This window comes from Crocodylus porosus, unplaced genomic scaffold (assembly GCF_001723895.1).
Source record: "Crocodylus porosus isolate Cpor-Errol unplaced genomic scaffold, CroPor_comp1, whole genome shotgun sequence".
NCBI classification, from domain to species: Eukaryota; Metazoa; Chordata; order Crocodylia; family Crocodylidae; genus Crocodylus; species Crocodylus porosus.
The window spans coordinates 3,104,266-3,121,317 of NW_017728907.1; positions in this window are offsets into that span (position 1 = coordinate 3,104,266).

The following is a 17,052-nucleotide window of genomic DNA, read 5'->3' on the forward strand; positions in this document are numbered from 1 at the left end:
GCGTCGGCAGGCAGCCGGAAAGATGCAAGCACACGGGGATCCACAGCCTGGTTTGTTGTTGGCAATTGGTGCACGCATACCTTGGGGCAGACAGTGGGGAAGGGGCTGAGGCTGCACTGCCACAAGGATTCAGCCCCTCATGGCTGCCCTGCCATCCACCCCGGCACACCAACACATTACAAGTTGAGGTTGCAGGTGTTTTTGGCACTCTGCCCAAAAACGTTGCCAACCCCTGTGCTAAGGTATTACATAAAAGCAAAGAACAACATGGGCTGTATCTCTAGGCCAAAGATTCCTGAACTTTTTAGACTCAAGGCATGCCTCTTAAGTTTTGTAAATTGAGTCGTACCTTATTTAAAAAATGAACGTATTACTGTGCTTATTTCCTTGCCAAGAGGTTGGAGTCGGGGAATGACCAGGGAGGGCCTGATCCTGAGCCTGTGCTTATCTGCGTATCTCCGCACAACCCTGGGTACCCTGGCACCCTGGTTGTGAATCCCTGTTCTAGGACCTACAATTACTGGAACCTTTCAACACAAAGGGTCACCTTGAAGTTGCAGTGGAATGCTTCCCATTTGTGTTCATTACTACCTGTTGTGGAGTACAAGTTTTTTTTTTTTTCCTGACAGTTATTTGGAGAAAATGTTTCCCCCCACTGGAAAAAAATATGCATGCCAATCCAGAACATGTTCCTTAAAGGCCCATTCCACAAAATTAAGATCTTCCCATAGGTGACAGAAGGCCAGGGCTAACAGGGCTTAGCACCCCAAAACGTTTCATGAAGGCCAGCAACAGCAGCAGCACCGCAGCACCACCAGCACAGTTTCCAGCCACCTGGAGTACACTGTTCCGCATCTGGCTGATCAAAAAAGGTTGCAAACTCCTGTAGGAGCTTCATAAAGTAAAAAAAAAGGATTGGTTTCTAAACTCTTTCACTGATTGCTACTTATATGTCCAGCTTTAAAACCAACGTCTTAGAGGTTTTACAACACACTGATTTTATTTTTTGCAACATTTTGTAGCACACTGTTAGGTTCAATAGGGCTACAGGGTGTCACTTAGCAAATACCATAAGCAACCGGGGTCATGCCAAGTATCAGTCTCAGTTTGGGTCTTGTGGCCAAAGTGTTGTGGTGCTGGGTCTTCAGGCCAGTATTGTGGTCAGGCCAGAAGGTAAATCAGAGCCAAGGTGTCCAAACAGACCGGGGGCAGGGATTGTGCTGAGGCAGGAGTGGGGCAGAGGTTCAAGGAGTGCATGCAAGTGCACATACAAACACGCACATGAACACACACCATGTTATATGACAAGTCTCACAGGAAGTAGGAGGAGTCGTACAGACCTTCTGTCAGAGGCTCATAGTCTATATCATTCTCCCTGGTCGCCTGACTCCTCATTAATGTCCTCATGGGAGGAACCAGGCTGGGTTGAGGCTGGTATCTGACCAGCTGTATGGGGGTTCCAAAAACCAAGCTGCCATCTGCTGGCCTGCATACATCAAATACATTCTGCTTTAATAAAGTGATGTAAGGTGTTGTGAAGAAGATTAATATCTGCTTTTGAATATGAATATCATATCATTTTAAAAAACTGCTTATCATACTGGGACTAAGTAAATTTAGTAACATGCCACATACACCTTTTCCAAAAAATCATCCCTCAGAAACTGGGATATGTTTCTTAAGCAGAAAGCTGATGTTCTTCAATGAAGTAGAAGAAAAAAGATGCTGTGCTGTAATGGCAGATGTTTCTTTTCGGGCCATCAAGTAGTAGGGGCAGAAGCCAGTGTTAATCTTGCATAACCACTGCTGAATTAGCAGCAACTGTGAAAGGGTTAACAGTATTTTTTGCATGAAGAGCCAGTGAGTTACCTGTTTTGCAATGGTTTTTTTTTTTTTTAATGTTCACCTGGGTATATTGAGCTGTAGTTTTCTGAGCAGTACTACTGAACTTTCCTAACATGACAAGTTTGAATATGACCTCATGCCAATTTGATAATGGTATCATTCATTTACGTCTATGAACCTACTCCTGATTTACATCAACAAAGCCACAACCAGATTCAATTTCTCTGGTTTCACTGCAGCAATAATACAAAGATCGGGTATAAATATGTAGTTGTTTTTTCTTGTGGTAAGATAATATAATAAATATTGTACTATGTACAAATACTACAATTAGATTAATTAGAATGCCCAAAAATGAACACTGAAACATCGGGTGCATAAATTTTAAGTTGACCTCAGGCAGTTTTAACTTGCATGCTGAACCAGTGAGTCATTCATATGCTCAGCGTAGGCAAATCATTTCCACATGATCAATAAAACTGCGTGCAAATACTCATAGGAATCCATATCCATTGACAGTGATGTTTTCATAGTCACATACAAGCAAACACTACATTTTTGTAATTATTCCAGTTGGACCCTGATATATGCCTAAAATGTTTACTTTTGAGGTAATTCAAATACTGCTTCAGCTAGTAGAAGTATGTATAGGTTTGGACAGTAAATCAGCGTCCTGCTATAATTTATTTAAAGTTCTGGAAACATGAAATGTTAGACATGACAAAGGACTGTTTTGATTTAATTAAGTTTTATGAATTAAGCAAGTAAGTTTCATGAATAATGCAAACACATATGATAGTATCTGCTAGGGTTTTGATTAAGACAAGGGATAGGTAAGGAAAGGAAACCAGCTCAAGAGAATAATCGCGAAAAAAAATACTGCAACTATACACTTTTCACTTTGTATAGTCATTGACACATTTCCAAAAGAATTTTTAGACCCCAGGGATAAAAAAATGATAAGGCAGAGAAGCTCTCTACTCCAGAAGGGAAGGAGAAAAGCTAATTTTAGTCTGTTTTACTTATATAACTATACTGAGCTCAATTATTCTTCTTGTACAGTGTGCTACATTGTTAGGCGTTGTGTTGGGAAAAACACGCTAAGCAAAGATGGCATGCAACAGTATCCGATTGGTTAGAAAATTAGTATTTACCCACTAAATCCTGGTTTGATTTGTGTTTCTTGGCAGAGTGGTTTCCAAGTACAAATTACATTTCTATAACTGCACTGTGGGTTTAATTAAGTCTATAAGATGTAAAGCAGGCTATTCTAATCACTCTCAATTTATACTACTGTAAATAGTGAGTCTACATTGGGTGGAAAGTAAACAAAATATTTTGGCTTTAGAAGTAGTGCAGAATGCTCTCAGAAATTAATATTTTATCCTTTTCATACAAAGATCTCAAGGATTTTACAAAAATGGATGAATAATGAATCAGTAATATCCCTTTGAAGTATGTATTGCTCTTACTTTACACATGGGAAAACTGAGACGTTCATTAAGGAAGAATTTAAGTGAATGACCCTGAATAGCTCCTAAATGAGTCAGTGACCAGGACTTCAGCCCAGGAGTTCTGACTCCTGTCTTTATTTCCAGTGACTAAATATACATCTTTCCCATTATTAAGAATTTTACATTAACAAAATTGTATTATTTCCAGTACCAGCCATCTAATACTAAACATTTCCAGAAGGTAGGACTAGCTATGATTTACAAGACCCAGACTGCCAGAGGGAACCTCAAACAGTAAATTGTCCCATTTTTTTCTCTCTGCTCTGAAGAAGGACAAATTAAACTGTAAGATCTATCTGTGTGGGTAACCTACATTTGAAATACTTTCAGATTTTACATTTTATAAAACAGTGAATTGATTTGGTTAAATATAACATGATTTAACTGGTGTTGATGCTGGATAAATCAATGTGAGATGTATACATGAGTCTTGGAAAGAATATATATTTAATTTAGTAAAGTAAAAGCTTTTAATTAATGTGGCTTCATTGGGTAAATTGCCTAAATTACATCAATACCTCCCATTTATGCCTTTGTATATTTACATCTAAAAGATTACAAGTCTGCTTAATATATTTTAATAATAGCCTGAAAAATACAATGATAACTCAGCTAAATTTCATGATTCAATGTCTGTGCCAGATATCACTGCTCTTTTTCTATGTAAAGAATCACAATAATACCCCTAAAATTATGAAAACTTTGTTTACTCCATAAACCAAAGTCAGTCCTGGTTTAACTCCACTGACTGCAGCAAAGCATTGCAACATTTAAGAAACTGAGTGAATTCTGCATTAAGTAGAGGTCTTATTGTTGGTCAGTCAGTCACATCTGTTCATTTGAAGCTGCTTTAAGAATTTTGTAGTAATTATCCTGAGGGACACAGTACAAGGAGATATGACTACAGTGCTCAATAACAGTTGTAATTTGGGGAAATACTCAAGACAATTTGTTTTAGGTGATAAAAGTAAAGTTTGCTTTGTGTGACCGTTGGGCTCCAAGTATCCGCTCTCCAGCGGCCTTCGGCTGGGTGGTGCGCATTGGGCATTCTCCAGGCTCACGTCTTTTGCTGAGCAGGTGTGTCCTCCACGATTTGCCATCCCCCTCTTGCCTGCCATGACTTATTGGTTCCTCAGTGGACGGGGTCAGTCGTCTGGTTCGCTCGCTAGCCCATGGTTCACCTAGCGGTCATTCATGGGGCTCCGCCACCCCTATACCCCGGCCTCACTCCACCTTGTGTGCGTTGTTTCCCGTTGGCCTCAGCCTCACCTGTGGAGTTGTGCCCCTCTGCCAGCCTCCTACTTCGACTGGTAGCCAACACGGGACCTGTTCCCTCAGCTCTAGTCCTACTTTGTCTTCCTCCTTCCCTCCAGTCCCTTCCCCCAGGGAAGCATAAAGAAAATCTCCGAGGCTCTCCCCTCAGCCCCGATACTCAGGGAAACTCAAAAGGCCATCCCTCCTCAACCCCTTCGCATGGGGAAACAGAAAAAAAACAACTCGTCAACAGAACCTTAAATGCAGGTCCACTCCTTGGCAGGACCACACCCCGCTCCTCTACTTTTCTCTAACCCCTACTCTAGCTCAGGGTGTTCCTCTTGTCATCAGCTGTCCCTGGGACTTTCTCCTGCTCTGCCGTCAACTCGGCCAAAAATGACGGCAATACCCGTCCCGACCATGACCGCTCTGGGGCTTCCCTCAGGGTTCTTCCCTCCAGTGTGGTTCCCCTTTCACCCAGGCTGCTCTGACACTCCCACCTGGGATCCTGCCAGGTCTCTGATTCATCCCTGGGTCCTTGTTCAGGTCTGGGGTTCCTGTTGCCTGACGCCCTCTCGTCCCGGGCTCTCAGCATGCCACCCTGCTCTCCACTGCCCCAGTTCACTCCCGGTTCTCCGGGTTCTGCCAGACCTGTGGTCGGGGTCTCCTCCTTTCCCCTAGCCAGCTGGGGTCCTTTTCCCCCCGCCTCTCTCTCTCCCTCTCTGTGGCATCAGCCACCATTTTTATGACTGCCAGCTGGCGCTTGTGGCTGATGTCACTGGCCAGCCTTAATTGAATGAATAAGCGGCTGATGAGCTGCACGGGCTCTTTCTTCCACCCCTGTTGCACTGTGTCTCCTGTTGTGGGTAAGTATTTCTTATTGTTTGCACGTCCCTCCCCAGGACACTTTGCTTCACAGATCAAATATATTCTACTTTAGTAAGATGATTTAAGATGTCTGAGAATTAATGTATGGTTTTGAATCTGAATATTAGATAATAAAAATATTTGCTTATCGTAACCTGGAAATCTGGGACTAAGTTAATTTCGTCACATGCCACAAACACCTTTTCCAAAAAAAATCAGCCCTCAGAAACTGAGGTGTATATCTTAAGCAGAAAGCTGATGTTCTTCAATGAAGCAGAAGCATGGAGATGCTGTACTGTAATGGCTGCTGCTTCTCTTTGGGCCATCAAACAGTAGGGATGGAGTCCAGCGTTAACCTTGCAGAAGCACTGCTGAATTGACAGCAACTGTGAAGGGGTTAACAGTAGTTTTTGCCTGAAGAGCCAGTGATCTGCCTGTGGGTGATGAGTGACAGTGTTTCCCAGAGGCCTTGCTGGGGTGGTAAGCTCCACACCACTGCCAATGAAGGAACAGAAAAGCCCCTTATTTCCATAAAGATCATGATTTTAAATGTGTTACTGTATTTGAAAAAATGTCAATACAAATAAGTAAATCTGAATATTTGGAGGTTTGTGCATATTTTTTTTTACCGGAAGATTAGCAGTCCAAACTTCAAGTCTGAAATGCCAAGAGTCCTTGAAGTGCCTAAAGTCAAATGTTGTAAGGTCCAGCTCTGTCTTTCTACATAAACTTACTCTGTGTAAAGCTGACCCTTTACAATTTTTGTATTTTTCCTACTACTTATTCTAGTACCAACATTGCCCTTCTGGTTGCGGTAGCAGATGTCCAGGGTCTTGCAAGTTGGCTTTTGAGTGAAGAAATTTACATGTTTGTAGTTACACAGACAGAAAAGTCCTGGCACAAAGGTGATTGCAAACAGGATGCACATTATCCCTTCTCTCAGGACTCATAATCCAACATGAATGCATGCTTTCCAGGGAGCAATTCTGCCTCATAAATTGATTCTAATAAGAGCCCAAGACAAAGAGCAAATTCCTCTTCAGCTCACTTTGCAATGCCTACCAGCAAATTAAAAACATTCTATCACTGTATCCAAAATAGCTTCTGTTTTCTCATGTTAGGAGAAAGAACTTGGTGACAAGAGTAACATGTAGGGGCACATGTCATAATATAATGTGATGCTGGGCTCATGAAGCCTTGTTGAAGTTGGTTAGCATAGCAGCTACCTGTCCCTCAGGAAAATGTAAAAAAACAATTGATCCTTCTGGGAATGGAAAACTTAAACCATAAAAGTCTTTGCCCAAAACAGAAGCTGGAGTAGGAAAACTGCAAAGCTGGAGTAGGAATTAAGTCATACAACTCAAGAACTTTCTCAGTGATCAAGTAATGAACAGAGGGACTGGAAATTGACTGGGGTAGCTTTGTGTATCTAAGAAAGCTCTTTAGAAGGCAGTCAGAAGCCAAGGAAAGCCAGAGAAAAAAGTGCATCATGATCTTGCAAAAGGTAAGAAAAAAGCTGTTGGGCAAGAAATAAGCTTGGGACTCTGGGCAAAGAAACTGCCTCGTGCTGTCTGAGTCTAGTATATTCTGGAAAAATGGAATTTATGTACATTCTCTGCAAATAAATAGGATTGCATCACCAGAAAAAAGAAAGGAAACTGACTACATCATCTAATAGGAACAACCTACAAGAACTGACATTTTGGCTAATTGCTTAAATAAAAAGTGATAACCACAACTACAGTAACACAGACGTGATGTTCTCTTTTGGAGGAAATGCAGCAAGAGGAGACAACATTTTTTGGTCAGAAACAAATGTGCACTTTTATAAAAAAATGACACCTCTTTACTAGATTGTGACAGATTGAAACAGTTTATATTGGGCTAAATTATTTATAGTGCTATGTATTCTCCATTGTTATTCAATCAGCTCAAATGGAGTTACATCCAGCAGTTAACACATTTAGCACATGAGTTCAGAGTGAAAAATCAAATAATACAGTGTAGTAATCAAATGATAACCATGATGTAACAGAGTAGTCTGACCCTTTACAGGCTCGCACTGTTTTGAGGCAGGTACCTTTAAGAAGCAGTCTTTTGACTGCTACGTACAAACTACATACAAACAAACACTACATTTTTGTAATTATTCCACTTAGACCCTGATATATGCATTTTTTTTTCTTTTTGGGCATTTCAAATACTGCTTCAGCTAAAAGAAGTATGTAAAGGTTTGCACAATAAAGCAGCGTCCTGCTACAATTTATTTAAAGTTCTGGAAATATATGAAATGTTAGACATGACAAAGGACAGTTTTGATTTAATTAAGTTTTATGAATTAAGTAAGGTTCATGAATAATGCAAACACATATGATAGTATCTGCTAGGGTTTTGATTAAGACAAGGAATAGATAAGGAAAGGAAACCAGCTCAAGAAAATAATCTCAAAAAAAATATTGGGACTGAGTTTCCACCACTTTTCACTTTGTATAGTCACTGACACCTTTCCAAAAGAGTTTTTAGACCCCAGGGCTAAAAAAAATGACATGGCAGAGAAGGTTTCTACTCCAGAAGGGAAGGAGAAAAGCTAATTTTAGTCTGTTTTACTTATATAAAGAGAGGTATAGAGGGGATTATTAGAACCAGTTGGGTAAAGGGCACATTAGTGCCTGATGAGCAGTAAAGACTGAAAAAGCTACAGGAAGGAGGCATGGTTTCTTCTAAACAGATGGCCCATAGAAGTGCTTTGGTCAGGGAAAGGTAGTTGTTAGGACTGGTGCTAAACTTTTATTTTGGAGTTTCCCAATGATACAAATGATATAACATTTGCTAATGGTGCAGCTGATAGATGGTAGCTTGAAGAAAAAGACAGAATAGACTTGAGGTGAATTTAATCCTTGCCTGTGTTGGGAAGGTAGAGTACACTTCACAGTCAAAGGTCATGCCTACATCGCAGCAACAGCATATCCCCACAGAAATGGTTCCAAACATGCCACTTTCAAAGCAAGCAGAATGTCTTCACGGATGTATTTCTGGACCTGGGGTAAGCATGCAGAAGACAATAGGCATGGAATGCTAGAAATGGTCCATGTCTGGGGGACAGACACTGCTACCATCCTGCAGGCCCAAAAGGTCCTTGTTTAAAACATAAATAGAACAAACACAAAATAATATTTGGTTATAATTTCATAATGTGCGTATGTACAGAACTGATACAAGTAAGCCACAGTTTGGGTAGAACTGGTAGAACTTTAATATATTTCCCACAAATAATATAAGTTTTAAGGACTTGATGCAAATTGGCCCATTAATATCAATGGAAATACCAGTATCCTCAATTACCTCAGAAGACTTTGCGACAAACGCTATCTTTGTTCAATACATCAGTTGCTTTACAGATGGGCTATATTTATAGTCTCAAATCAATAGCTAGGAGAAATGTCTTTCACACTTAATATGACCTTCTTGGACTATTTTGGCTAAGTAAAAAATGTCAGAAGTATGGATTTCTTAGTATATTTAGAACCTCTAATCAAGGGGAATTCTCTTAAAAAGTAAGATAGAGCTTTAAATAAAGGAAAAATACTGAGCACAATGTCACAACTCTGGATCATCCTGAATATAAATGTATACTTTATAGAATACATTTTCCTGATACTTTCTAAAAGTTGGAGCTCATGAATTCAATTTGAGGAAAGCTTTGAAAGCCTTTAATAACCTGGATATGATTCAAGCAGTATTTTGCAGTTAATCAAGTAAACCTCAATGTTTCCCAAGTTCCACCGAAGCTTTAGATGGGATTAAAAAAAAGGCTGCATGCCCTCCTGTAGTGAGCCATAAGCAAACCTGGATCTGAAAAGGGTTAAGAAGAAATTTGCTCAAAGGGCAAGTTATTTCATATGTGTTCCCTGTGAGATTCCTAATTGCACCCTCCAAAGCACTTGATAACAGCTGCTGTCAAAAACTGGTTAGAGCAGGGGTGGGCAAAATATGGCCCGTGGGCCAGATCCAGCCTACCAAGGGATTCTGTCTGGCCTATGGTCCCCCAGCCTAGGCATAGGCAGACAACATGGGCAGTGGCACGTACAGCCGGTCCTACTGCCTCTGGTCACACAGCAGGTTATGGGTAGACTCAGTTTCCCAGCAGCCTCTGGGGCAGTGGCTCACTGATCAGCTGCCACTGCTGGTCCACCCCATACCCATCACCAGAGGCACTGGATGGAACAGGTGGGCTTTCCATGGAGACCAGTCTGAGACCTTTGCAAGCAGGGCATGCTCGGCCAGGCGGATGGGATGGGGCCACAAGTGGGCAGGCAAGTGGGAAGTGTCGTCTGGTAGTGGGACGAGCTGGTGGGAGTGGGACGAGCTGGTGGGAGTGGGGACCAGGTTTGTTGGGTAGTGACAACTTAGGGCTGGGGCCTGGAGCAGACCCGTGATCCACTCCCCACACATCTCTGCCTGTGGAACTGGCACCCATTGCAAGGACATGCAGGGAGAAGACTGCAGCTCTATACCTGGTCCCAAACACACACTGTCAGCACCCCAAGATTCTGGCCCCACCCATCTGTCTTTGTCCTGGACACTGTTCCCTGCCTGCCTGCAGCCCCATCCCATCTGTCCAGCTGAACATACCCTGCCCCAGGGGTCCCGGGCTGGTCTCCATGGAGACCCCACCTTCCCGTGTTCTTCATTTGGTGCCCCACAAGTGGGTGCAGGACAGACAGAACTCAGGCCAAATAGGATCAATGCTGGGCCGGGTCAACACTCACCCCCACCACACTGGCCTGCAACAGCTAACCAAAACTCCTTAAGTGGCCCTCCAGCCCAAATAATTACCCATCCCTAGGTTAGAGGATGGGCCGCTAGTCTGATCCAACATAATACAAAATGTGTACAGAACAGTAGTAGTAATTATTTTTATTAGTATTACAGAGGTCAAAATATGCAAATATACATAGAGTATCTGAAAGTGCAAATATTCAAACTGGTTACAAGATAAAATCACTATCTTTAAGTCATGTAAATAAATGTATGTAAGTAATAAGTGTTACAATAATGACATTTTTTATTAGGACAACTAGATTTTTGCAAAAGAAGTTCCTTTAATTGCAAGCTTTCAGGCACAAGCACCCTTCTTCAGGCATAGGAAAAAAGATTGTAATAGTTCTCCTATGTAGAAATGAAAGTTCATATTTCATAGGAGAGTTGAAGATGTGGTAGAATCTCCTGTTTGGAGCAATTTATTTTATATGCAGAATAGGCTCAGGGAAAAGTTGGAGTAGTTTGTTTACCTCAAAGTTGTTTGGTGGTAAGCAGGATGTAGTCATATTTCTTTCTCGTTATGATGTTTCATATTTCACATATTGAACTTTAATGTCTACCTAGGAAAACTTTTAAAATCTTTTCTCCTATGCCTGAAGAAGGGTGCTTGTGCCCCAAAGCTTTCAATAAAATTTTATTTTTTTGCAAAAATCTAGTTGGTCTAATAAAAGGTATCACCTCTACCATGAGTTGTTATTCCTTTTGCCTCTAGACCAAAACAGCTACAACCTGGATACCTTACACAATAATGACAGGGGGGGTTTGGTATTCTGTTTTAAAAGATATACACTTAAGGTCCATTCCTATAAACTAGGGCTGTCCAGCTTCTGAGTGAATGGTGGCCGCTGGCACCAGGCACTCTGGTAACATGACGTGTTGATTGTGTACCATGCCACATGGTATTCCTCAACCTGATACCACACAGGTGCACATGAGCTGTCAGGTTGCAGGCTCCTTTGGTCCTACCACACTGCTCCCACTTCCAGGGGCAGGAAGTGGAAGCTGGAGGTGAGAGGGGGAGCCCAGGGACTCCAGCAGTAGCGGCATGGAGGTGAGGTGGGGAGTGGCACCAGGACCAGGAGCCCAGGGGCTGCAGAATAACCCCTTGGGGCTGCATGCAGTATATAGGTGGGCCTCCAGTTGGACAGCCCTGCTATAAACATTGATGGACATATCTAACAACAAGCATATTAATAGGTCCATTGAAAGATCAGGATCTTAAGATTTTTGCAGTTTCTTAAAGGGAAGCAGGAAACATTTTAACACTAATACAACAATTTGTGGAGCCAGCCCTGCAAGGTGCTGTGTCCTCAAATATAATACCCTGCAGAAAATGCTCTGTGTCAGGAAGTCTTGCAACATGTAAGTCAGGGAAAATGTTGCCATTGACTTCACTGGGACCAAAATCAGGCCTGTATATGATACTATATAAACTAAGGATAGTACAAATTTAACACTATAGTTTTGCTCTTTACTCACTGATTTTGTACATTTCTATACATAATTTTGAACACAATTGCATAAGTAAATGGGTAAGGTGGGAAACTGTAGTGTGGGACAGATGGTTTGTGATGCAGGTCAGACTAAAGGTTTAGCTCCAGACTTTTGTCTGCTCTGATTAGACAGTTTGAGTAATGGCACGGTAGGCACTAGGACTTAAAATATTACTTGCTTGATGGGAATTTAGGTAACATGCGTTAAGGAAAACAGATGGAGCTACTGTATTTTCTTGCAGACTATACTCCCTAAAATAAGATATTCCCAGAATCATAGGAAAGTGGGGCTAGAAGGAACTTTAAAGGTCATCTAGTCCAGCCTCCTTCTCAAGGCAGTATCATCCCAGCCTAAAGCATCCTTACCAAGTATAGTGAACTCATGGGCATATTGTAGGAGTTCAGCTTCACCTTATGGATGGTGGTCCTGCTGTCTTTGGCTTAGTATGAAAGGGACCATGCTATATTAAAATGTCAGCGAGAATATTCATTACATACAGACAAGGGAAAGATAAGTCTTTGCAGGATTGTGGCCAAGGTGAGGAAACATCCTTGGATACTTGTTGCCTGACACTGGGTGTTGTTGTCAGTGGCAGTGGTGGTCCTTTCTTACAGCTGGCACCTCCAGTGGTGTGCCTCATGTTGGGAGCCCCAAACCAGCCTAACTTTTGGGCCGGTTGTGCTGTTCCTACCATGGGTGACTGGTGCGTCCTGAGTCTGGGGGGTGGGGGGTCCCCCAGCAGCCAATCACCGACTAGAGGGAGGGGTCCCCCAGCACCTGCCAAGTTCCCGCTGCTTCATCCCTGCACTCTCTCCACCAACACATCCTCACCGGGCACCCAGGGCAGCAAATCCCGGCCCCTGCATACATGGGCTTTCCTTGCAGCCTCCAGCAGGGCCAGTCCTACCTCCCGCTCTGCCTCCTGCGGACTGCCCACCTCTGCAGCCCCCACACTTGGCGGAGCCACCACTCACAGAGGAGCTGGAGTCCTGGGATGGGCAGGCACTTATGTTCCCACAGGATCAGCAGCCACAGGCTCCATGGGGGTATTGGCAGCTCTAGCTTCAGACCAGTGCAAGGCTGGGCTCGAGGAGCCTGGACAGGGGGGCTGAAGGCTGTGTGGGCAGGTGGGGGTGAAGTGGGGAAGCAGCCCTAGGGCTGGGGCTTCTCCGCAGCCCCCCATGTCCTACTGGCAGGAGCTGGGTGGACCCAAGGCAGCGGCACAGTCTGCCTTCCCCTGCTTGCACACGTGCGGCTGCCCTGGCACTCATGCCCAGATGGCCCATTTATTAGTCTGCCTATGCCCACCCCACCCCAACACCCACTCTGCATCTGGCCCCCATACCACCTCCCCTCCTGACCCTGCTCCGTGTCTGCCTGACCCACTCCACTGGAGCCATGCCCCACCTATCATTCTGGATGGGCATTCCTCCTCCAGCCTCAGGTGACCAGAGTTGTCAGCAGCAAGGATGGGGGTCAAGTGGCAACTGCCTGCAGGCACCGCTGTCAGTGTCATAGTTTCATTGTTTCATAGTCTGTAGGGTCAGAAGGGACCTGAGCAGATGATCAAGTCTGACCCCCTGCCATAACAGGAAAGAGTACTGGGGTCAAATGACCCCAGCAAGGTATTCATCTATCCTTGTCTTAAAGATCCCCAGGGTAGGAGCCAGCACCACTTCTCTTGGAAGGTAGTTCCAGATCTGCTGGTTCTTCGTCGCCAGGTGCAGTACCTTGCACTTGTCAGTGTTGAATCCCATCCTGTTCTCATCCGCCCACCTCTGTAACCTGTCTAGGTCCGACTGCAGCCTATTCCTCCCTTCTAGCATGCTCACTTCCCTCCACATCTTAGTGTTGTCTGCAAATTTGAACAGGGTGCTTTTTACTTCCTCGCCCAAGTCACTGATAAAGATGTTGAACAGTGCAGGCCCGAGGACTGAGCCCAGGGGACCCCACTGCCCTTATCCCTCCACATCGAAAATGACCTGTCCACCACCACTCTCTGGTTGAGGCCCGCCAGCCAGTTAGGGACCCATTTGACTGTGTAAGTGTCAACACTACAGTCCCCCAGTTTTTTAATGAGAACGGGGTGAGAGACAGTGTCAAAGGCCTTCCTAAAGTCCAGAAACACCACGTCCACTGCTACCCCTGCATTTAAGGATTTTGTGACCTGATCATAGAAGCCCACCAGATTGGTCTGGCACGACCTGCCTCTAATGAACCCGTGTTGGTTGCCCCTAAGCATAACCTCCCCCACTGGCCCCTTGTGGACATGTGCCAGGATAATTCTTTCAAAAATCTTACCCAGGATCGAGGTAAGACTAACTGGCCTATAGTTTCCTGGGTCCTCCTTCCTCCCCTTTTTGAAGATGGGAACCACATTGGCCCCCTTCCAATCCTCTGGCACCACACCAGAGCACCACGAGTGCTTGTACAGCTGTGCCAGGGGTCCCACAATGACCTCTGCTAATTCCCTCAGCACTCTGGGGTGGAGATTGTCCAAACCAGCTGATTTAAATACATCCAGTCCCTCCAGAAGTTCCCTGACTAGATCCTCGCTGACCCTAGGTCTGGGTGCACCTCCCTTGGCGCCTACAGAGGTCCCGGTGGGGGGGGGTGACCTGGTCCCTGCCCAGGAAAATGGAAGCAAAGAAATTGTTAAATAGGTTAACTTTGTCATCTGGTGTGATGACCAGATTTCCTAGCGTATCTTGCAGAGGCCCCACGTTACCTGGTACCTTCTTTTTACCCCCTATGTATTTAAAAAAGGACTTCTCGTTGTCCTTGATCTGGGTAGCTATTCCCAGTTCCATCTCCACCTTGGCCTTCCTGACCGCTCCCCAGCAGCCCTGAGCAACCGCAGTATAGTCCTCCCTGGTGATGGCCCCTCGCTTCCATTGAGTATACGCCTCCCTTTTAGCCAGGAGACATTCCCATGTGTTTTGATGAGCCATGGGGGCTTTTGTGCCCTCTTGCCACCTTTGATCTGCATTGGGATTACCTCCCTTTGGGCTTGAAGGATTGTCTCCTTAAGGAACGACCACTCTTCTTGGACCACTGACTCCTCTCCCCTCCAGGACCTCAGTGCCTCCCCGACTATTCTCCTTACCTCGCTGCAATCCGCCCTCCTGAAGTCCAGGGCTGCTGCCTTGCTCCAGGCCTTTGCCACCTTGTGCTGGATGGTGAATTCCAGCAGGCGATGATCACTGTTGCCCAGGTGGTCGAGCACCTGCAGCCCCCCCACCAGGTTGTCACCCGTGGCCAGGACCAGGTCCAACAAGGTGTCTCCTCTGGTGGGGCTGTGCACCTCCTGGGTTAGATGGAGGTCCTGTATCTAGGCTAGGAACCTGACTGCTCCTCCCAGCAGATATCTGGAAAGTTCAGGTCACCCATGATAACCACGCCCTTTGACCTAACTACCTCCATGAGCTGACTTAAGAATTCCCTTTCTAGTTCTTCCCCTTGGTTGGGTGGTCTATCGTAGACCCCCACCATTAAGTCCCTTTCCCCTCAACTTCCCTGTATTCTAACCCAGAGCACTTCAGTGTGCCCCTCCTCTGACCCCGTGCCACTCATTGAGGATGTGTATTCCTCCTTGACATAGAGCGCCACACCCCCACCTTTCCTCCCTGTCCTATCAATCCTGTACAGCCTATAGCCCTTGATATTCATTGCCCAGTCATGCATTGGGTCCCACCACATTTCTGTGAGCCCCACAATGTCTGGGTTGGTGTCAGCTAGCTGGAGAGTAAGTGCCTTCTGCTTGTTCCCCATACTATGAGCATTTGTGTAGAGGCACTTGAGGCCTCCTGAAAATGTGTGCACTGGCCCCCTACTCTCAGTACTGCCCTGGCCCCTGTTGCTTACCTGGGTATTTGTACTGCTCATCACCGGTCTAGGCTGGGCTGTTCTTGTGGGTGATGCTTGGATTAGTGGTCCAAGACTTCCTCCGCCCTTGTCTTCCCCTTCCCCCGACAAGCCTAGTTTAAAGCCCACCAGAGGAGATCCGCCAGCCTAGAAGAGAACACACACTTACTTTTGGGGGAAAGGTGAAGCCAATCCCACCCAAGCATGTCTCTCATCCTGATGTGTGGGTCATTGTCTAGGAAGCCAAAGCCCACCTCGAGACACCACTGGTGCCTTTTCACAGGGGGTATGCTGGCATGCCCAGGGGTTGCATGTGCACCTGCATGCACCCACTATGTGTCATCCATGGTCTCTACAACTAGCAGCTGTCGGTGCTGTGGTGCAAACCTCTGGGAGAATGTGGCCCCAGAGCTACTTGATAGATGGAGGCTCTAAAGGAGTCTGAGGCTCTCTGGAGGCTCAGGGTGGGGGAGGCATTTTGTGGGTTGAAGGTGCCACTGAGAAGGAGGGGTGCCTGAAGCAACAGAAGTTACAGCAGTTCTGAGCTTTAAGCCATGACCCCATGGCCTGTGCTAGCCGCAGCAGAGCATGCTGGCAGGCATGAGTCCTGCATGGTCCAGTTCTGCTCCAGGCTCCCAAGGTTCTTTGAGTAAATATGAGATTTTTTATTAGACCAACTAAACAATTGGAAAAAAATTGTTCTTTGCAAGCTTTTGGGCGCAACCACCTTTCTTCAGGCATAGAAGTCTGCTGGTGTTTTCGATGGAGCAGAAGCCAAAATGCAAAATGCAGCTGTGTGCAAATGCAAAGGATCAGAGGCCAGGGCAGACAATAGGTGTGTGGCAGGTGGGATGGGGTGGAGAATGGGATGACACATTGACCTGGTGATGGCATGTAGCTGGTAAAATGTAGACAGGTACCTGGGGTTATCAGACGGTGGGCAGGTTATAATATAAATCCAGTGTCTATGTGTAGTCTTCACTGACTACCTGTCTTGCACACATACCAGGCCAGCCCCTGGCTTCTTGACTACTCTTTCCATGCAGGAAGAGCACGCACCAACTGCAGGTGCTTCCTCAGCCTGACGAAGGGTTTTTAAACCTGAAAGCTTGCTAAGAAAAATTTTCCCCCCAACTCTTCAAGTTTGGGATTCACCCAAAAGAACCCTGTCCAGGATTTCTGGTTGTTTCCAGTAGACTGATGAAGCCAAGTTCACAGGCTAGCCTAGGAGAAATGTTTTGTACACCCCCGTTGGGGATGGCAGCAGAGAAGCTGGAGAGAGCCCGGCTGCCTTGTGAGAAGTGGCACCCACTTGTGCTGTCTTTGAAACCCCAGGCGCCCACGTTGCAGGCCGCAGGGGCGCGGGCGTCAGGGACCGAGGTGCGCAGGCTCT